The 22,739-nt window shown below is 34.7% G+C and overlaps 1 protein-coding gene across 3 annotated transcripts in view; it reads right to left on the reverse strand.

Moving 5' to 3' along the window:
• Positions 1–20,185, reverse strand: part of LOC145285946 (large neutral amino acids transporter small subunit 1-like) — a 209,609-nt gene extending 189,424 nt beyond the window's left edge. The window contains exon 1 of one of the 3 annotated variants that reach the window (XM_080134454.1): positions 19,820–20,185. The gene's annotated coding sequence lies outside the window, so the exon portion shown is untranslated. Of the gene's footprint in view, positions 1–8,826; positions 12,864–19,819 lie in introns of those variants that run through there. The other 2 variants (XM_080134457.1, XM_080134455.1) reach the window with 2 other exon arrangements.
• Positions 20,186–22,739: the final 2,554 nt, after the last annotated feature.

Here is a 22,739-nt window from a genome sequence, read left to right on the forward strand (position 1 = left end):
AAAAAAACATTAAACAAGTAAAAATATTTTTTTAAAAATATTATGGGGGGGGGGGCTATAGTTTATTTTAAAAAACAATATCGCCTTCAAGAACGATCATAAAATGTGTTTTCAATCGATATTTATTCAATAAGGGACCAGTTTTCCTACCTAGCGAAAGGGGACGAGTTTTCCCGAGACGAGTTTTCCCGAGACGAGTTTTCCTAAATTCGTCTAAGACATTACCTCCTTTAGGTGTTATCTAAAGCGCCCCTACCTGAAAATACCGTCAGCTACGATTCAGGCTATTTTATATAACTATCTAAAGTGGACACACTGTTTCAGTGTTTCAAGGCACCCAACTTTAAAAGATTTATAAGAACATTTAAAGCCCAGTTTTTTTTTTTTGTTGTTTTTTGGGGGGGTGGGGATCCATGTTGACTCCAATCGACCCCCGCCCCGCCACACACACATACACACACACACACACGTGTAACACTTACATAATATTATTTGCCTGGTAAAGACGTGTTGCGGTTGCGCTGTTGCGCTGTTGCGCGTATTTCAACTATGAAATCACTTTCAGTTTCAAGCTTAGATCTATAGTTCTGGTAATATCACTTTACAAAATTGCCGCCCTAAAAAACGTCAGATCATGTGATGTTTTTTATGCGGTGTTAAAGGACAAAAATACACTCTCCTGACATCAACCGCACGCAATTTTGTTTTTCTGGCGAAAACAGCATATCATACGACCGTGTTCTTTTGGTGTGTGTGTGTATATATATATATATATATATATATATATATATATATATATATATTTTAAGGATGTGGCTTGCTCCTATTCATCCAAGAAGATCGAACGTTCAATTTTTCTTTGAGTAATCGCTTGTGGACTTAACATCACCACTAAAAAAAAATTAACAACATATTTCGGTATTATTATACAAACACCGTGACAGCGTTAGGATTAGGGTTAGGGTTAATTCGCTGTCACGGTGTTTGTATAGTTTTACCCATATTTCAAAGTCTTGATGAAGATGGATTCCACCGAAAGTCTCAGAAAAAAACTTTAAAAAGAAAAAAAAAAAGGTACTTGTACAGTTTAGTCAAGACATTAAAAAAATGAAAATATCGAAAAAAGTTTAAATTGCATGTATCCGTTATGGAACGAAGTTCTCTGACAAAAAAAAAATTTCACTTAATTTCATCAAATAGTTTGTTTTTTTACAGCGAAAAAACAATTTGTTATGATACCGAGCAAGATGTTCGATTTTTAGGAAGAAAAGCTAGCATTAAAGATGGGGGAGGGATGTCAGCGCTTTAACTGGAGTTATCTCCCTTTGGCATTTCTAAAATTCAAACAATTTTTTTTTTTTTAAATCCAAGATGGCTGCCCTCAACGCGCTCTCATAAAAACGTGTTTTTCCGCTGTAAAAAAAAAAAAAAAAAAAAAAAAAAAAAAAAAACTGCTTGATGAAATCAAGTGAAAAATTTTTTTTCCGGAGAACTTCGTTCCATAACGTTATTTAAATAAAGATAATTGTATGGAAAGGTTCCACACAATACTAAAATGAACTAAGTTTTATGAGGTCTGCAAAAAAAAAAAAAAAAAAAGTTTTGCCAGTGAATAGAGTCACCAATATTAAAAGCTTTTAAAAAAAAATCACAGTCAAAAATAAATAAATGAGCATTAAGTATTTTTTCATCGTCACATTTATATGAAATGAAGTTACTTTACGCTTGTATACATTTTTTTTTTTTACAATAAAAGTCTTATGCAACATCACTTGACACCATAAGTAACAGATACTCGTCACATCACCGTCACATTTTCGGAGTTCTGTATAGTCTAACTATCAAGATATTCCTAGTTTTATGCATTCTCTAATTAGCTTATTAGCCTGTCTATGACCATGTCATATATTAATCAACTCGTATCATAGAGTCACACATATGAAATTAAAACATAAAATGAACTACATGATGGAACGATAAATTTGTCGCCCTAAAGAAGACAACACGAGTTTTATTTTTAAACTTTTATTGAAAAAAATCAATTCTGGTAACTTGATTATGCAGTAAAACTGACATCTATTAAATGTAGCCGCCTTCAGCCTCGATACGGAAGCATGCCTTTTCCACAAGTGCCGGGAGGAGCTCTGGGAATATTCAGCAAATACTCGGCGATCAGGCTGGCTTCGGTGTTGTCGGAGGTCATGTTGGTGATGTTTTTTGTCTTTTCTAGGGCGACAATTTTATCGTTCCACATTGTATTACAATGTTTTGATACAATCACACGTGGAATATTTCAAAACAACCAAAACTTTGCATTGGCAAAATTTTGGTGGGAAAGTTGGATGCCATTCTCCTGCTAGATTTGATGTATTTGTAAAAATGCAGGGTGGCCCAGTTCATCCTAATCACTTAATTCCAAGAAAAGTTTTGCTTTCTATCAAAAAATTTTTAATTGGTTTTTAATCATATTTATACGGCATTCTCATTTCAAGAATATCATACAAGTTCTCAAGTGATCTGAATAAAAATCAACAAAATGGTTTATTAACCCCTGGCTGAAAGGTTGGGTGAATTCTGTGGAGTACCAAGAGGGAAGTTGGAGGAAACAGGTTCGTTCCATGTGAAGTGGTCAGCCCAAGATCTGGGAACAAAAGAGAGTTCGTTGCCGGTTTAACCTTTTATAAACTCGGTCATGTGACAGAGCTGGCTTCTGATTGGACAAGCCAGAAAGAAAGTGTATTCGAAATCTCTAGCCGCTAGAATTCGCTCCTGCTTGTGTTCCTTACGGTGCCCAGAAAACTTGTCTCCAGAAAAGTCGTCCCTTTTTGCTAGGTAGGAAAACTGGTCCCTTATTTATTCAATAAGATCAGTTTTCCTACCTAGCAAACAGGTACGCGTTTTCCGGAGACGAGTTTTCCTAGATTCGTTCCTTGCAATTTCATCTGCTACACATCTTCCTTTCTTTTATGCAAGAAGAACGACTCGTTTCTCGACCGGGTTGTGACTTGCAATGACGCCAAAGTTGCACCAAAAGAAGATTATGCTGACTGTTTGGTGGTCTGTGACCAGTCTCATCCATTGCAGTTTTTTGAATGTAGGTGGCACCATTATGGCGGCAAAGTACTGCCATGAAATGGATGAAAGGCATCAGAAACTTCGATAACATCCACCATTAGTCAACAGAAAATGCCCAATTCTCCTCCACTAAAATGCCTGACTGCACGTTGCTAACCCGACCCTGCAGCAGTTGAATAAATTGGGCTACGAAACTGCCTCATCCGCCATACTCTCCAGACCTCTAACCTACAGATTACCTCTTTTTCAAGCATCTAGACAACTTTCTGCGTAAGAAATGTTTAAAAACCTAAGCGACATAAAAAACATCTTCAGCGACTTCATCACCACCAGAACGCAAGATTTTTATGTTACTGGTAGAAATGCGTTGGCAAAAGTGTTGATTGTGGTGTTTATTTCGATCAATAAATTTTTGTTTGAGTCGAGATATATTATCTAAATGTAAAAATTAAAAACAGCAAGAACTTCTTGCCAATATATTTTGAAGAGTAAAACAGAAACAAAAATAATGCCCCTCCCCCCCAAAAAATATTGTAAAATGGGCACATTCACAGATAACGTAAAAATAAACACCGATTATCGTTTGGAAAATATTCAAAGCGACGATTTATTTTGCTTTTAATTTCAAACTGTTGTCATAAATTGGTTAATTTTAGTCACGTGATACAAACACTTGATTGTGATTTGTGATTTACTATGCCTCCCCACGGGACAGAGTTAGACACCAGGGTCGTTTTTTAACGCGGAGAAAAAGTACAAATATAAAAAATTGTCTCAGTCCTGAAGGACTGCTCCTCCACCGAAAGAGAACAAGAAATGGAAGTGCAGCATCCGAAGAAAAGATACTACACTTTGATCTTGGCAAAAAGTCCAAGTAATTCAATCACTTGATTGTGATTTGTAGTCGACATTGGATGGCATAAAAAGTGCTAGCTTGAAAAAAAAAATCGATTTTGTAAAGTGTGCGACAGTGCGACACTAAAACTTTATATTTTTTTATAGTAAAAAGAAGATAGGTTAAAAAAAAATTTTTCTTTTTACAGAAAAAAAGAAAAAGTAAATTTTATCTTTTATAATTATCACGCAGGACTTCAGTGTTGCTTAATGAAGAGCCTTTTGGTACTTCTACAGTTTATCGCCGAGAATGGAGACGCCATTTTTTTCGGGCACTTGTCATTAGAATGAGACGAAGAAATCAGTATTTTAAACTATGACCGAAGTAGGAAATAAATAACAAAAATATTAAACTAGATATTAATTACTTCCGAAAAGAACTACGAAAAATAAATAAATAAAGTGAAAGAGAACATATATCCGTAATTGTTTAATTGGAAATGTTTCGATTTAATTAATGAACACGGGAAAACTTTTCATGAACCGTATATATTTATTATTAACAAAAAATGAAAATGACAGTCATAATTGTTTAAACTGGGTGAGGAGCGCCATTTGAAAACCAAAACATTTATTTTATAAAAATGTATCAAAATATAATTGTAAAGACATTTATTGAAAAGTCTGCGTAAAAACAATTTTAATCAAACAATTTTGTAAATTTTTTGTTATTTATTTCCTACTTCGGTCAGAGTTTAAAATACAGAAATTTCCCTCTGATTTTAACAACAGGTGCCCGAAAAAAAAAAAAAGAAAAAAAAGAAAAAAGGTGTCTCCATTTTCGGTGATAAACTGTAGAAGTACCAGGCTTCCCCCCCCCCCAACTAAAGTGGAAAAAAAAATGACCCACATTTAAGTAACCGACTTGAAAATACGAAAGAAAAAATAAAATTGAAATTAACCTTGCTTAATATGCGTACGTGCCAACTATGCGCGCCTTATCGAATCGATTTTATCGTTTGTTGGTTTGGAGAATATATACCTTTACCTATATTTTGCAGGATTTTAAAAGTATTTCTTGGATCTGAGTCAAAAAGCACCCAAGGTAAAAGAAAACTAATAGATGACTGGCCCAAACGCCCTAGATTTCACACGTATACTGTTCGTAATGATTATTCCACGTGGTTACATCATCCATTTCACCCACGTGGGAAGTTGTTAGATAATGAGGGAGAAGTCGACAAAAAAGGAGAAAGGCAAATCGATACTTCTTTCTTTCAAATCCATACCGTAATAATAAAAATGACATTATATGGAGTGTTGCTAGTGCTTTCTGTCAATTTAAATGCTTCGAAATTATTTTCAAATGTTGAAGTGTTTTTCACCATTAGAAAAATAGTTATTTGGAGTATTTTGGATAATAGAAATGCTGGCGGACCTGAACGAGAATCAAGCCTCCTTTCCCTCATATATTAGTCTTCAATCAATAATAATCCATTGAAAAAAAATTGCGAGAAGCCGAAAGCTGTTCTTCTGGGGTGGGGGTGATTATTCTCATTTAGGTCCGTTTAAATAATAAGTTGGCGGACATTTAGAAGATTGCTCCCGCCCCACTTCTAACTTCCATAATTTACATTTTCTCCACGTTCATCGATTACAAACTTAACTTTCAAATTTAAAAAAATATTTTTATAAAATCTATCGTCGGGGATCAGTTTTTAATTATAACGTTCTACTAAATTGAACACCTGCTTTGTGACCATTACCGAGAAAAAATATTGCGACTCTCGTGATCGGTGAAGATTCCCGTAAAAAAAAAAAAAAAAAAAAAAAAAAAAAAAAAAAAAAACATCCGCCTATAAGTTTAGTGGGACAGACAGAAACCCAGCAGACAGAACCCAGCAGAGTACCCAATTAAGAAAAATTCAAAATAAGAATATCTATACATGCATTGGAGAAAATCAGAATAAAATCGGTACCACCGGTTTCAAATCCAAACAAAGAGGATTTATAATTTGTCTCCTTGGTCAGAGTCTCTACATATGTATGTAGTGTTATTTTCGTGGTCAATATGCGTATGTTGCGATTTACGAAACAGATCCAAAACAAAAAAAAATGTCATGAAACACTTCAATTACAATTAAATTAGTATTTCTTGCAGATTTCTCATAAGGGTCGATTTTATTGAGTCAAAATGAACAAAATATTCTAATGACTTCCCCATAGTACAATTGAACTCAAATTCCTTTACTATTCTTTTAATCGCGAAAGAAAATAATTTGAAAGTAATTTTGAAATCTTTAAACTGGCGGATATCGTAAAACGACTTCTGGCATAGTATGCATTATAAAAGAAAAAAATTAATTAAATTTGCACACCCTAGACTAATTTTATGTGATTTTCTGACATTCTTCTAACGTAACAAAGATTATATTTAACCCCCCCCCCCACCTTTTAATATGCAGTGAAATATCCGGTAAAAGTGCATTTTTAGGTGCATAAATTAAATTGTTAGATGGAAATACAAAACCCTTGTTTCTCCGTGTTAAGAATGGGTTACTAAATAATGACGGTAAAAGTGCATTTTAAGTGCGTAAATTAAAAGACTTGAAAAAAAAAACTAGTACTTTATTTTGCAATAACAATTATTAGAGTGGATAATTGAATTGTCAGCTATAAATCCTTAGCGTAACAAGAAACAAGTCCTCGTTATTGTGAAAAATAAATACATGGAGATAGGTTAGAAAAAATTTCGGAATGTGACAAAATTGTGGCACAGAGAACTATTTTCTCTGGTGAATAATCAATGCCCCCCTTTGAGTTCTCCGGCCACAGGCTGATCAATCAGCTAACAGGGCACAATGATTCATCTGCTCCCTAACAGTCTTAAGGGAACGTCAAGTAGTCAGATCCGGACCGTCAGCGTAGCAGCAACATCTATCCTTTTTCATTTCATGTCCACCGGACATCTCGCTATAGCATTGACGATCTCGATTTGAGACAACTGCTACTGATTGAGCGACGACAACCTTACAAGAACTTTTTTTTTCCTTCTTCCTTTTTAGCTGCCAGTTTCTGCTACAGATAAAATACTCTTCATTGTTATTGTTTAAAAAGGAGTTTGTGTTCTTTTGTGCCTTTGTCTTGTTCTTTAATATAATTTATTAAGAAGGTAAAAATTACCCTTTTCCCTATAAACTGTCAGCGAACTTTTAATTTACAACTAAAATGCACGGTAAATATGAAGAATTACTCCACCCTCGAAAATTCCCTTAACATTTCCACTCTTATGTTTTTGGGGTCGCTGAAAACAAAAAATAACGTTTAAAATTACGGCAAATGAGTAGTTTCCAAGATATGAAAAAAAAAAAAATGTTAGTTTTAAAAACGTGGGGGGATCACTTTTCTATAATAAGTTAACGTAAAATGAGCACCCACTTTGTGGCCACGATTTTTTTTTCGCCCTCGGAAAATGCTTATGTAGTTTAATTTACCGTTTTAACGCAAGTAACGCGCCGACATTAACCGAGCAGAAGAACTTTAATATTTTACAAAACTTCTGCACCCCCGCCCCTCCACCGCACATGCACATCCCACCAAATGTAAACCAGAAGTTTTGTAAAATATTAAACAGTTCTTTTTATAAGTACTTGTTAAAAAACTGTACAAGTTCTATAATTGAATCCCCCTCCAAAAACAAGAACGAAAAACAATCGGCAGTCCCCCCCCCCACCAAAAAAAAAAAAAAAAAAAAGACCATAAAGTGAGTTCATTTCTTCGTATCTTGGAAACTACTTGTTTCCTGGAATTTTGAAAGTTAGTGGTAATTTTAAAGGATTTTCTGAGGGTGGAAAGAAAGCTCCCCCCCCCCAAAAAAAAATCATGGCCACAAAGTGGGTGCTAATTTTACGTTAAATTAATATAGAAAAGTGACCCCTCACTGTTTTAAAACTAACATTTCTTCATATTTGGGAAACTACTTGTTTGCCGTAATTTTAAGCGTTATTTTCGTTTTCAGCGACCCTGAAAACCTGTATGAATGGTAATTTTAAAGGAATTTTGGAGGGTGGAGTAATTCTTCATATTTACCAAATGCACATATGAATTATGCAAAGATAAACAGTGTCATGTTTTTCGGTCAATGTCTAGATTCTTTCCAACTAAAAAAAAAAAAACAAAAAAAAACATTACAATGACGGCTGCTTTAGGTTTTTGGAGGTGCTGTAAACTAATATAACATTTAAAAGTGACGCAGAAAAATAGTTTTCATGATATGAAGAAATTACTTTTTCAAAAAGTCGGCATCACGTTTCTATATAAATTTAACGTAGTGGGTGGGTGGGTTGGGTCTCTCCAGCCACCGATATAGGTTTGTTTTACTAAGTTGTCAACAAATATATAACAAATAAATGTTATCAAAAAATAAGTTACTTTTCTATCTAACTGGATAAGTTTTTAGTGTTTTTATTTAATGTAAAATGTTTATTAGATTCCAAAAACAGTATTTATCGGTATATGTGAAAAAGACAAATGGCGGCGTCCTCGCTGTTGAATACGTTATGTTTGGGAAAATGAGTTCAAACTAAAAAATTATACAAAATATTGTTAGAAACCCACTCAATATATGTCAGCCTATGTCACGGTAACATTTTTTAGATGGGTGGGGTGGGGAGATGCCTGAAAGCTTCTTTTTTTTTTTTTTAGTAATGTCGCTAAATAGGGTTTGTGCGTGATAGCAGAAAAATAAGGCATTCAAAATGTTTCTTATCTTAAACTTTATTACAAGAGTCATTTCGAGTAAAAATTTAATTTATTTTACCAATATAAACAAGAGAAACTATGTTTTTCGATCTGAATAAACATGTTACATTAAATAAAAACACTAAAAACATCCAGTTAAGTAGAAAAGTAACTTACCTTGCCTTGGATAACATTTATTTGTTATGTATTTGTTTTTTGGACGACGTTTTCGAATCTATGCGTACCATAATACGAACCCGAATTTCTTTCTTCTTTTTTTTTTTTATTTTGACTGAGCATTGAGCCGATGCGACACTTTGGAAGGCCGAGAGAAAGTCTTCAGATAAAAAAGATACTTCTATATGATATATATCAGCCTGCATGTTTCAGATTGCGATTTACGTAATAGACCGGAAATGGCCAAGACCTCACTGAACAATTTAATTACTACGCACATAAATAAAACTTTTTTTTTTTTTTTTTTGCTTTTTTTCCTGACTTAAGTCAAAGTTCAATGAACCCCCCCCCACCTCCCTAGTGCTAACAATGGGTTTAATATTTTGGTATTTTTTTTTTAGTTTACCCTCAGCATTCGCCTTTGAATTGTCGGCTTCTATGAGCTTTCGGGCAAGTGAGAACGAATATCGAATTCATTTTTTTGCGCAAACAAGTAGTTATCCATATTTGAAGACATTCAGTATCCAACGTAATAGTTTTTACTGGCCATCCCCTTCGGATATTTTCCCGCTTCCCGACGGACAATATTACCCTACACTACAACAGAACACCGACCACTCTAATTTGGTTTTCTAGAGGTATTCAAGGTCACTGACAATCAAACCCGTCGCAAATTTACTGTTTGCATGATATAAACCCCTGGAACCTGGGACTCCTTTGCGCCATTTCACCGCCTCCATTTCCGCTACGCGCGATCGGTTTCTTACCGAAATGCGCGCACTTCAAAATAAATTTATTTCGGCGTTCAAGTTCCGCCTGTGTTTATTTACAATATCACGCCAGCTGATATCTGGGCTTCATGCAAATGCTCTGGAAAAGTTACTTGACAACGAATCCGATAATCAAACCCATCGCAAATTTACCGTTTGCATGGTATGAACCTCTGGACCTTGGGACTATTTTGCGCCATTTCATCACCTTCAGTGGTGTTTTTCATTGATACGTTCGCGTGCGAACTGGCGTAGTGAATTGTCTTATCACATCATGGTCGCCCCAGCACCACCCCTCCCCTCCCAGCGCCTCCTTCCCAATGTAAACAGAATTTTTGTGAAATGTTAAACGATACTCTACTCGGTAAATGTCGGCGCGTTACTTACGGAAGAACGGTTAATTAAACTGCAGAAGCACCTGTTAAATTACAAAAGTTCTACACTCCCCCCCCCCCACCAAAAAAAAGAACGAAAGGCATAAAAATATTTGTGTAAACCGCTCGTGAAAACTTTATTTTTTAGATCAATTAAAAAGCGTTAAAAACTACGTATGACACAAAGATACTCATTGGGCGTTGAGTTCCATGGCAACCAGACCAGCACAACAAATTTAATGGGTAAAATGTTTACTTTAACTACAACAGAACATCGACCAATAAAAAATTTTTTTTTTTTTTTTTTTTTTTTTTTTTAGGTTTTCGGGGTCGCTGACAACGAATCTGATATTCAAACCCGTCGCAAATTTACTGCATGGTATTAACCCCTCAATCCTCGCACTATTTTTGCCAACTCCCCGCCATCGTTTATGCTATTCTTACATGATGCGTTCGCGCATGGACGCGCGTAGTAAGGTGACTTGTCACATCGCGGAAGAATTTTTTAGCGTACATTTAAAATAACAAAAAAGTTTTCAAAAACAAAATGTGGTGCATTTTTCTGTGTTTGTGATGCTTTTCTAAAAAAAATAAGTTTTCACGAGCGGTCTACAAAAGCATTTCTATTTTTCGTTTGTTTATTTCTTTTGGAGGGGGGGGTCAATTATAAAACTTGTACAACATTTAAGAGGTGCTTTTGCAGTTTAATTTACCGTTTTTTTTTTTTTATTATTACTTTTTCACCCCCAAACAAGGCGCATTGCCACTTTGGTGTAGGGGGCTACTATCAGGGGCAGCAACTACTGGGGCGCTATGTTGGGATTTGGGCAGCAAGATGTCGGTTCACGTTGCACTTGAACTTCTGCATGTCAGTACAGTTGGGGAGCAGGAACTTTGAATGGAATTCCAGAGTCTAGCGATTCTGGGGAAGAAACTACTGGAGTAGAAAGATCTTTTGCATCTAGGGATCTCTACTGTGTGGAGGTGGGATTTAGCTGCCTGTCGGGTTTATCGAGGGTGTCTACGTCGTGGGGGCACAAGTGTCTGCAGTTCGTCAGAGCATTCACCATTAAAGTACTTGTAGAACAGGCAGAGGGATGCAACGTTTCGTCGATGGGACAGAGGCTGAAGCTTAGATGCCAGTTCAGGGCCTATCAGATTGGCGACTCTTTTTTTAACCTTGTCTAGGAGCGAGAGACTAGTAGCAGATGCACCAGCCCAAATGTGACAACAGTACTCCATACATGGGCGAATGGTGGCCTTGTAGAGGTACAGGATACTTTCAGGTGTCAGTAGTTTTCTAGCACGGTAGAGAGAGCCTACCTTTTTCGCAGCGGCCCTGGCAATGTTTTCAATATAATTGTTCCAACTCATGTTTCCTGTGAACGTTAGGCCAAGCAGTTTGAAAGATGTACTTTCAGACAGGGAGTCACTGGCCATTGCTATTAGTGGCAGAGAAGGTTTCTTGTAATTATTGAAGGAAACTAGTTTAGTCTTGGCAGCATTGAATGTGACCATCCATTTATGTCCCCATTCCACTACAGAATGGAGGTCATCCTCTAGTGTTTTTGCCATTTCTTTAGATATGTGTTCATTTGTTTTCCTGTCATGCCTGGTATAGAGTGTAGTGTCATCAGTATATATACCCATCTCAGAGGCAGTTTTGTCGGGGAGGTCATTAATAAATATTGGAAACAATAGAGGTCCAAGGATAGACCCCTGAGGTACTCCCGCATTTATGTCATATTGTTTGGACGTACGACCGTCGAGGACAACCTGGATTTTTCTCTTATCTAAGAAGGACCTAATTATGTTAAGTATTCTCCCAGTTATATCGTATGATCTAATTTTCCTGAGGAGACCCTTGTGCCATACCCTGTCAAAAGCCTTAGATATATCTAGAGCTACCGTTCTGCCCTCCCCCGCTTTGTCCAGTGAATGGTATATACGTTCAGAGATTACAGTGAGGATGTCAGCTGTGGAGCGGGCATGTCTAAATCCATATTGTTTGTCAGTCAGAAGTTTAGCATCTGTAAGGTGCCGGACTAGAGCCTGGTTAATTATGGTCTCAAATATTTTGGCGAAAAGTGGGAGGAGGCTAATGGGGCGATAATTTGATGGGTCAGTTCTTTCGCCAGAATTCTTGAATATTGGTACCACAGAAGCAGTTTTCCAACAGCCCGGAAAGCATGATTCATTAAGGCATTTGTTGTAGAGTTTGGAGAGAATTGGTGCTACTTCGGCTGAGCACTTTTTTAATAGCACAGCTGGGATGAGATCAGGTCCACATTCTTTGGAAGTGTCAAGGTTTTTTATGATAGCATGTACCTGAGCAGGGGTGATTTTTATATCGTCTAACATGGCGTCTGTCCGCAAAGGAAAGTCAGGCAGGGGGTGGTTGGAAGGGTCCAGTGTGGAGTTTGAGGCAAACCGACTGGCAAGCATATTAGCCTTGTCGGTTGCTGTGCAAACAACCTCGTGACTGTTGGTTAGTGGGGGAATTGTTGATTGCCCATTATTTACTACACTGTTGTAGATTTTCCAGAAGTCACGATTTCCTAATTTTTGTGCTCCGATGAGTTTTTTAGTGGTTTCAGTAAATTCTCTCTTAGCTGTCGCTATTTCTTTTGTAACGTTACTTCTAGCTTCTATATACTTCTGTTTGTTTGAACTGGACTTATGTCGGTTAAATCTGTGGTATGCATGCTGCCTTTGAGCAATGGCAGTTGCGCAAGTCGAAGTAAACCATTGGGGAGAGTGGAGCTTGCTATAAAATTTCTGCATGGGAACATGTGCTTCCATTGCTGTTTTGAACCATTCAGTGGTCTCATTTGCGCACTGTTCAGCAGGAAGAGAAAAAATATTTCCCTATGGGGCATCTCTGATAAGATCTCTGATGGCTTCCCAGTCAGCCTTTTTATAATATCTCGTTGTTTTGAGCACTGGCTCTTCAGTTTTGGGTCTAGAATTTAGGGCGATTTCTACCATTATCACTGCATGGTCAGCGTTCCCGAGTGGGTTGTCAGCATTTGTTGTACAATCCTCAGGAACTGTAGTCAGAAACAGATCTAGAAGTGATGCTTGTTGTTCTTGCTGGTCAGGGAAACGGGTTGGAAACGTAACCATTTGTGATAGGGAGTGAGATATAGCAAAACTATGTGTTGTGCTGCCCGCTGTATCTGTGTGAGAAGAGAATCCAAGCCAGTTTATGTGGTGAGCATTAAAGTCACCAAATACATGTACCTGTGCGCTAGTGTCAAGGGAGAGTGCTGTGTCTATGCTGTCAGAGACTTTATTTATTATGGTGCAGTCCTGGGTCGAGGGAGAGCAGTAGAGAAAAGAAAAGTAGCTAATGTTGTGTTGTATGTTTAGTCTAAAGTACATAAAAGCTTGATCGTCCGTTTCTAGGTTTGTTTCTCTAGTCAGGGGGAGGGTGTTATGAATGTAGACTCCAAGTCCGTGCATATATCTATCAGAGTCCTTACGACAGAGTGGGAGATAGCCAGGCATGTTAAAGTAGTTAGAGGGGATGGAGGAGTGTAGGTTAGTCTCGCTTAGTGCTAAGATATCCGGGGTATTTATTAGGAGAAATGCTTCAACATCAGCTAAGTTAGTTCTAAGCCCACGGATGTTAGTGAATGCAAGCCTCAAGGGAGGAGGCGAGTTGGATTTGTTTGTCCCTAGGCCTGGTTTAAGCTTATTTTTTGCTTGAACTGTCATCATGTTTTTAAAGAGTTTCAGTTAGGTGAGGGGGGGGGGGGCTGAACAAGAGGTTATGCAGGGTAACAGACATGCAACACAAGTAGACCATTAGGTGACCTTTCTTCAACTAGGACTGTGGCCTCGGGAAAGCCCATTGGGGATGAGTGCAGGGTCCCTTTCCATGCGCGACATGGCACTACAAACATCCCGATATTATACAACTGTTGATGGAGCAGCCGCTCTAAGTGCTACCAAAGAGTTAGGGCTCCTGTATTACCAGTCGGAAACAGCAGCCAGGAACTGTCAATCCGGTACCCTCAGCCCATCAGAAAAAGATCACCCCAATCTAATTGCACAGGCATGCGTGGTACTCAAGCACTCCCAAGTGCCCAGTTATGAGGGGTGGGATGTGTCAGGAGTGGGGGAACGGCATTCAATGCCCTAGTTTTTCTGTAAGAAATGCGCCAACATACACAGAGCAGAAGAACTGTTTAATTTTTCACAAAAATTCTGTTTACATTGGGGGGTAGGGCGGTGGAGGAGCAGGGGGACGGGTAGTGTAGTGCGAGGGTTCAGGGGGTTAATACCATGCAAACAGTAAATTTGTGACGGGTTTGAATATCAGATTTGTTGTCAGCGACCCCGAAAACCTAAAAAAAAAAAAAAATTATTGGTCGGTGTTCTGTTGTAGTTAAAGTAAACATTTAACCATTAAACTCAACGCCCAAGGAATACCGACAAAAAAAAATAAATAAATAAATAAAATAAAATAAAATAAAAATAAAATAAAATAAAAATGAACCAGTGGTTCATTGAACCACATTTGTATTATTTGAATTGACTAATGTTCTAATCTTGAGTGTGATTGTTCACAACGTTGTAACCTCCGACCTTCTTCAGGTGTATCTCGTCGAACTTGGGAATGTTTCTGTCGAACTCAGGAATTTGGATGGAATTTCGAGCGAAACACCTTTATTTACTTCACGGGGGTATATGGCTTTTGTTTCATCAGCCATGACTGGATATAGGTCCTAAGTAATTCGCATTTGTATTTTTTCGACCGTCAACACTGAGGATTGAACCTTCAAAGGAAGGTCACTTTTACGATTGATTTTTTCACCTACTGCGCCACGGGTCTTTGCGCAAATTCTCGAGTTCGACAGAAACATTGCTGAGTTCGACAAGATACACCTGAAGAAGGTCGGAGGTTACATCGACCGAAACGTTGTGAAAATCACACAAGATGAGAACAGTAGTCAGAGTCCGATAAATCCAAATAATACGAATCTGAAATTCAAAAACGTCACATATTTATTTTAAAAAACTTTATTTCAAATGGCCGCTTAAAGATTCCTCCGCGATGTGATAAGACAATTCACTACGCCCGTTCGCACGCGAACGTCATGTAAGAAAAACACTACCGAAGGGGGTGAAAAATGGCGCAAATAGTCCCAAGGCGCAACAGTAAATTTGCGACGGGTTTGATCATCAGATTCGTTGTCAGCGACCTCGAATGCCTCTAAAAACCAAATTAGAGGCTGACGTTCTGTTATAGCATAAGGTAACATTTACCAAAACGATATCGTGAAACTTGAAAAAACTATTTAAAAATAGCGCGGTACCAAAAATACATAAGCACCAGCACCATCACCATGAAATTCAATCAACTGGCATGTGATATTGTAAATAAAAATAGACGCAACAATTTCTTTTATTTGTTCTTTTTACAATTTTTTTTCAACTTTATTTTGAAAATCTGGTACTAGTGCAGTGCACTTATTGATCCGTGCTGAAATAACGTTATTATTTAAAAGGCCATTCTTAACATGAGGAGGGTGTTTTGTACCTATTATTGAATAAAAAAAATAATAATAATAATTAAACTTGGAAATACGATTTAAAAAATAGCGCGGATCAGTAAGTGCACTAGCACCGAAAATCTAAAAAAAAAAAAAAAAAATCGGGGTTTATATTACTGTACACAGATTCGAAAAAGTTGTCAAAAAACAAATATATAACAAATAAATGTTATCAAAGGCAAGATAAGTTACTTTTCTACCTAACTGGATATATTTTTCGTGTTTTTATTCCATGTAACATGTTTATTCAGTTCGAAAAAACATACAATGTTTACCGATGTATTGGAAAATTTAAAATGGCGCCCGACATTCTCTTTAACACGGTAAGTTTGGGAAAAGGTATTATAAATAATAAACTAAACAAAATACTATTAAAAACACATCGAATATATGTCAACCTATGTCACCACGGTAACATATATTGAACGAGTTTCTAACAGTTTTGTCTAGTTTTTTATTTATAACACCTTTTCCCAAACTTACCGTGTTAAAGAGAGAGTCAGGCGCCATTTTGAAATTTGTAATACATCGGTAAACATTGTATGTTTTCTTGCTGAATAAACATCTTACATTGAATAAAAACACTAAAAAAATTATCCAGTTTGGTAGAAAAGTAACTTATCTTGCCTTTGATGTTATATATTTGTTTTTTGACAACTTTTTCGAATCTATGTGTACAGTAATACAAACGCAAAAATCGATACTCGTGCGAATACGGACCGTGCTAAAATAATGTTATTTAAAAACCATTCTTACAAGGGAAAGCGTTTGTTTTTTTTACTTTTTTCTGTACTTTCACCTAACAAACGAAAGATACCGTAAAAAAAACTTAATTACACAGGGAAATTTTTTTTCTTCCCTTTTTGTAATAGCACGGACTAGTATCAGTCGTTTCGTCTGCCTTTACATTTTCTGCGGCTGTCAAATCGTAGGCTGTTTTGGCCATTTCCGGTTTGTTCCGTAAATTTCTTGGTAATCATGAAGAAAGAGAGAGCCTGTTTCCTCCGTTTGCCTATAGGTGGCGTTAATGTCTGTCCACCCAGTTACGGAAGCACAAAATGTATATAATGGCACCGTTGAAATAAAAATAAATGTTTTTATTAGATTTTAATTTTAAACATGTTGGTTTTTTTTTTTTTTGCAAACATATTTAAGTTTTATTTTGTTTTGTTTTCGCAAACATATTTAAGTTTTATTTTTCCAAACATTTACGTTTTGTTGCTGGTTTATTTTCAAACATTTACGTTATTTTTGTTTTAATTTTAATATATTTTTTTTTTGCAAGCATAAATTAAATGTTTTTGCTATATTTTTCTTTTAAACATATTTATGGGTACAACCGTTTTTCCGCGAGTATTTTTTACGTTCTTATAATAAAAAAAAGTCAACGTTTTTTCTTTTATCTTTTTTTTATTGACCCCCCTCTTTTTTCTTAATTTTTCTGGACTTATTTTACTTTTTCCGCGAGTATTTATATATATATTTGAAAAGGGATATTGTAAAACCTGTATTACTTGAAACTACTATAAAAAATAAATAAAAAAATAGCGCGGTACAATAAGTGCATAAGCAAACTTTTCTAAAAGAAAAATATTTCAAAAATATTTAGTTTATGCCTGCAAAAAAAACAAAAACGTAAAAACAAAAAAAAAACGTAAATGTTTGAAAATAAACTAGCAACAAAACGTAAATGTTTGGAAAATAAAACTTAAATATGTTTGCAAAAACAACAACAAAAAAAAAACAAACGTAAATATGTTTGAAAAAAAAAAAAAAAAACTTAAATATGTTTGCAAAAAACAAACAAACAAAAAAAAAACATGTTTAAAATTAAACATTTATTTTTATTTCAACGGTGCCATTATATACATTTTGTGCTTCCGTAACTGGGTGGACAGACATTAACGCCACCTATAGTCAAACGGAGGAAACAGGCTCTCTCTTTCTTCACGATTACCAATTTCTTTTCTTTCAAAAATCTACATTATAAAAAAAAAAGGACCAAAAGAATATTTTGGGTCAATTTTTACGACGTGTCCCAGCGTATTAGAAACACCCCAACCTCCCCATGTTAGAACGGCTTTCGGAATAACCCTCCCTACCTCCCCAACGGCTTTCGAGGTTGGGGGTGTTTATTCAGAGAGCCGTTTTTAACATGGGGAGGTTGGGATGCTTATAATACGCTGGGGCACGTTGTAAAAATTAACCGTATTTTTTATTTTTTTCATTAGTAGATATCGACAAATTATTCTATCTCGTAGAATCGCAGAGCGACGCAGCGAGCATTTAAGCCCAACAAATGATTTGTAATTCAATGTTAACAGTAAGAATAAGGTACTTATGTATTTTTAGTACCGCGCTGCAATAACATTTCGAAAGCCATTCTTAACATGGGGAGGGTGTTTTGTAACTATTCCGTGCTTCCACCTTACAATTTAACAATAAAAAAAATAAAATAAAGTCGTGAAAGTTGAATTTTACCTGTAAAACATTTAAAAATATCGCTGTCTGTACTAAAAATACATAAACACCAGAGTTAGTTTTTATTTTAATTGTTATATGAGTACTCATTGCAGATTACGGGGCTGTTTTTTTTTGGGGGGGGGGGGGGTAATAGGATTTAAGTTAAATTCAATTTTTACGGCATCCCTTCTTTATTAAATTGTAAGGTGAAAGTACAGTACAAAACACCCTCCCCCGTGTTAAAAATGGGTTTCTAAATTATTTGGATACGGTCCGGTCCGTATCTTGCATAAGTACCATTAAAACACGAGGTGAAAAGGGAAATTCTTTTGAACACGTGACGAACAACTTAGGGGAAATAGACAAAAAGAAGAAAAGCGGGTTTTGTAGTAATATGAAAAAAAAATGAATAAAAATAAACGCGTCCGTGGGCTAGATTTCAAAGAAAAATGCCCGTCATTTTTTTTTTTTTTTAATATTATTATTATTGCTTAGTTATAAGTCATTTCTTTGAATGACCTCCAAAATAAGATTTGTGATTTATGACTTATTTAAGTAAAAGCTTGTTTTTTTTCTGGTTTGGGAGAATATAAGCGAGCAACAAGAGCTTCTTTAGAGTAGAGAAATACGCAACAATTTCAAAACAAGGTTTAACACATACAACGTTTAATATTAACAATTAAATGATCATATTCCTCTAAATTGCAAGAGTAAAGTCCATTAAAGCAAAAATAAAGAACTTGGATGGAAATTAGAATACTCCAAAAAACGAAAAATAGTATTGTCTTTAAAAAAAAAAAAATCTACCCACGCAAATAAATTATGAGTGAAAAAAAAAAAAAAAAAAAAAACAGTTACACTCGTCCATAATTTAGCAAAAACGCAAAGTGTGAAATTTAAATAAAGTAAAATATTTTGGTACTTATGCAAAATACGAACCAGGCTAAAATAACAGCGTTATTAATTAGAAATCTATTCTAAACACAGGAGGGGTGGGTGGACGTTTTGTAACAATTTTGTATTTTCATCTAACAAGTTAATAAACAAAACTACCATACAAATTGAATTTAACTTGAAAATCTTATCTAAAAAAAAAAAAAAAAAAAAAAGAAGAATCGGTATTTTTCATAAGTACCGATTTTTTTTAATGTACAAGTAATAAATATATTTTTAATTAAAAAATAATGATAATCACGTTTTAAATACACAGCAACTGAATACGTTTTCGGAACTTTTAAGATGAGAATTAGAATTGCTCATCTAAATTATTATTATTATTATTATTATTATTATTATTCAAACTACTATTCCCATCCTGATTGTCAGATAATTAAGAACAACCTTTAAAATGTAAAACATCTGAGGAACTGATAATCTACCCTCGTGCGGATTGAATAAAAGCTTCAACTCGAAATCTTCTATAGATTCCCGACTTTTGACCTAACGGTACGAAAAAAAAATGCTCCTGAAAAAGGTCGGAGGTTACATCGGCTGAAACGTTGTGAAATAGATCAACCAAGATGAGAATTGGAATTCGAGTAATCCAAACAGTCAAACAGGTTATGTAAGAACGATTGTAAAGGAAACAATGTTTTAAAGGTTAATTAATATATTTGGTTGAAATCATTGAAATTTCTATTTCGCTTTCACGTATTTGTTTGTGTCCAGTGTTGTTGTTGTACTGCATTTTTCGATTGCACGTTTTGAACAAATTAAAAATAAAGCAAGAACAAAAGCCAAATAGAAGGTGTTTAAAAAAAAAAAAAACTAAAAGCGATGAAAGTAAATTCGGACAAATTTACGAATGAAAGAAAATTCTTCTTACCGCAAAACAAACGAAGAGGAGACGAGAGTGCATTAAAGTAGTGTTACGAATAATTACTCCATCTCTGGATGAATGAGAGAAAAGAGGGGGGGGGGCGAAGAATAAAGAGATGACGAGTGGAGCGCGTGTGTGTGAGAGAGAGAGAAAGAGAGAGGGAGAAGGAGAGGGGGGGCTATCTTCCCGCCAAACTCTACACCTTTTGTTCGGCCGTAAACTCCGCCGCTTTCGTTAAAAAAAAATATTTTTAAAATGATTATTTTCTTATGAATATCATATCGATTAGAAAGTAGACAAGAAATATTTATGCTTAAAAGTGTGATTCTTAATCGAAAAGAACCAAGAGATTATTGTCAAAAATATGAAATTGCAAACACGCCCCCACATCTCTCTCTCTCTCTCTCTCTCTCTCTCTCTCTCTCTCTCTCTCTCTCTCTCTCTCTCTGGGAGTATTATAAAAATGGATCTAAGACCCTATTTAAAGAAATATTCCAAAAAGTTCTAAAAATCTGTTATATAAAAAGCAGAAAAGCCGACAGCGCTCAATTTCAAAAGAAAGATGACGCCTCATCCCCACTCTCTTCTTGAGCGGTGTCGATTTTTCTGCTTTTTAACAGATTTTTTAGAACTTTTTGGAATATTTCTCTATTGTCTGTCTGTCCGTCTGTCTGTCTGTCTGTCTCTCTCTCTCTCTCTCTCTCTCTCTATATATATATATATATATATATATATATATATGTATATATATATATATATATAATCCACATACAGTACTGTTTCGCTGTTTCACAGCTCATCAGTACGGCTAGATAAGCAGCTACCTCAAGCCAGGATCGAAACCCGATCGCCCAAATGACAGTCGGAGCTTCAGAGAGAGAGAGAGAGAGAGAGAGAGAGAGAGAGAGAGAGAGAGAGAGAGAGAGAATATATATGTATATATATATATATATATATATATAAATGACAAAAATCTATATTCCAAATTTCATGATGTTGACCATTTGACAATTTATTCCTTTAATTCCGTTGACACTTACAATTCTTGACAGTAACTGTTTCGTAGCGCAAAATTATTCATTTAATTATTATATCAATCAATGAATCTATGTTGCCTATAACTCATCCAAAGAAGTAACAACTATCAATCCACCAAAAGAAAATAAAATGCATTTGGGCATAAATACAAAATAGATTCATTGATTGATATAATAATTAAATGAATGATTTTGCACAGTTACTGTCAAGAATTGTAAGTGTCAACGGAATTAAAGGAATAAATTGTAAGATGGTCAACATCATGAAATTTGAAATATAGACTTTTTGTCATTTATTTGTTATATGCTCGGTAATCATATTGAGCTTCTTAAATTAAGCATTTGTATATAATAAAAAGTGAAATATAATTGAAAAAATAATATTTCCATAGTTTTATATATATATATATATATATATATATATATATATATATATATATATATATATATATATATATATATATATATATATTATTAACGTTATTATTTCGAAATTATTATTTAACATGCGGGAAGAGTGGGGTTTAAAATAAATTAAGCGTAATACAGAAATGAACGATGTAGAAAAGAAAAAAAGAAAAAAGCAGACAATATTAACAATTGTTTATTTGAATAATTTAAACGCAAAAAAAAATTGGGATGCTGAAATGTTAACGTTATTATTTCGAAATTATTATTTAACATGGGAAGAGTGAGGTTTAAAATAAACAAAAAACAAAAGAACAATTGGGACGCTGAACTATTAACGTTATTATTTCGAAATTATTATTTAACATGGAAGAGTGGGGTTAAGATAACTTAAGCGCAATACAGAAATGAACGATGTAAAAAAAAAAAGCAGATATATCAAAATTGGAATTTAACTATAATAAGTATTATGGTATCTGTTCAGTGCACATTTACCTATAAGTATGGCCAACCACTTATAATTCAGTAACTGTAATTTTTTTTTTTTCAAAAATAATCAACTATAATAAACAGAACGACTCATAGAAATCTATCTATATTCTTTTTTCATTTTAATATACTTTCATAGAAATGTTTGTTATGTCAAAAAAATATTTTCATTACGTCACAAGTGTCATGCTCATACATGAATTCCATAGCTAACATACTGACCCAACGGGTCACGGGTAGTCTAGTATATATATATATATATATATATATATATATATATATATATATATATATATAGAGAGAGAGAGAGAGAGAGAGAGAGAGAGAGAGAGAGAGAGAAACCATAACCATATATATAATTCATCTAGTTTCGATGTAAGTACGTGCAATTTAATGGTGGAAACTGATAAACCCCATAGTTTTGAAAACTGGCTTATTATAATTTTTTAATAAGTTTCCCATTACTTTTTCGTTGTGTTTGAAAGATTAAAGCCTAAAGTTAATCTCTAAAAATAAGAATGTATTTTTATATATGAAAAATGGTGTAAATGAAAAACGTTTGCACATTGCGGCTCCGAAAACTCGGAAATTCACCTAAATTTGAAAGCTAAATAAATTAATTGTAAAAATCCCTTGAAAGATAAATGTCAGTTTTCTGGAATTATTTCAAATATAATTAGTAAAGTAAGGTCTTAAGATACTGAATTTTAAAAAAATTTAAAAAAATTAAAAAAAGAAAAAAAAGCATCTTGTTTTTACAACAACAAAAAATGCTAAATTAGTCTACAAAAGCAGTTTTAGTAACAGAATCAGATGACGTGCAGGCTTTCTATGGAAGCACAAAAAAAAAAAAATAATAATTTAATTTTTAAATTTAGAGGGAAATTAAAACATTAACTTCTGTATTTTTGAAGACCATAAAAAATATTAATTAATTAAGGTAATCCTATTTTGTTGTAAAAAGAAAATGATTATTTGATTAAAATATTTTT

This window comes from Euprymna scolopes, chromosome 10 (assembly GCF_053919585.1).
Source record: "Euprymna scolopes isolate OS-2025 chromosome 10, ASM5391958v1, whole genome shotgun sequence".
Taxonomy (NCBI): Eukaryota; Metazoa; Mollusca; class Cephalopoda; order Sepiida; family Sepiolidae; genus Euprymna; species Euprymna scolopes.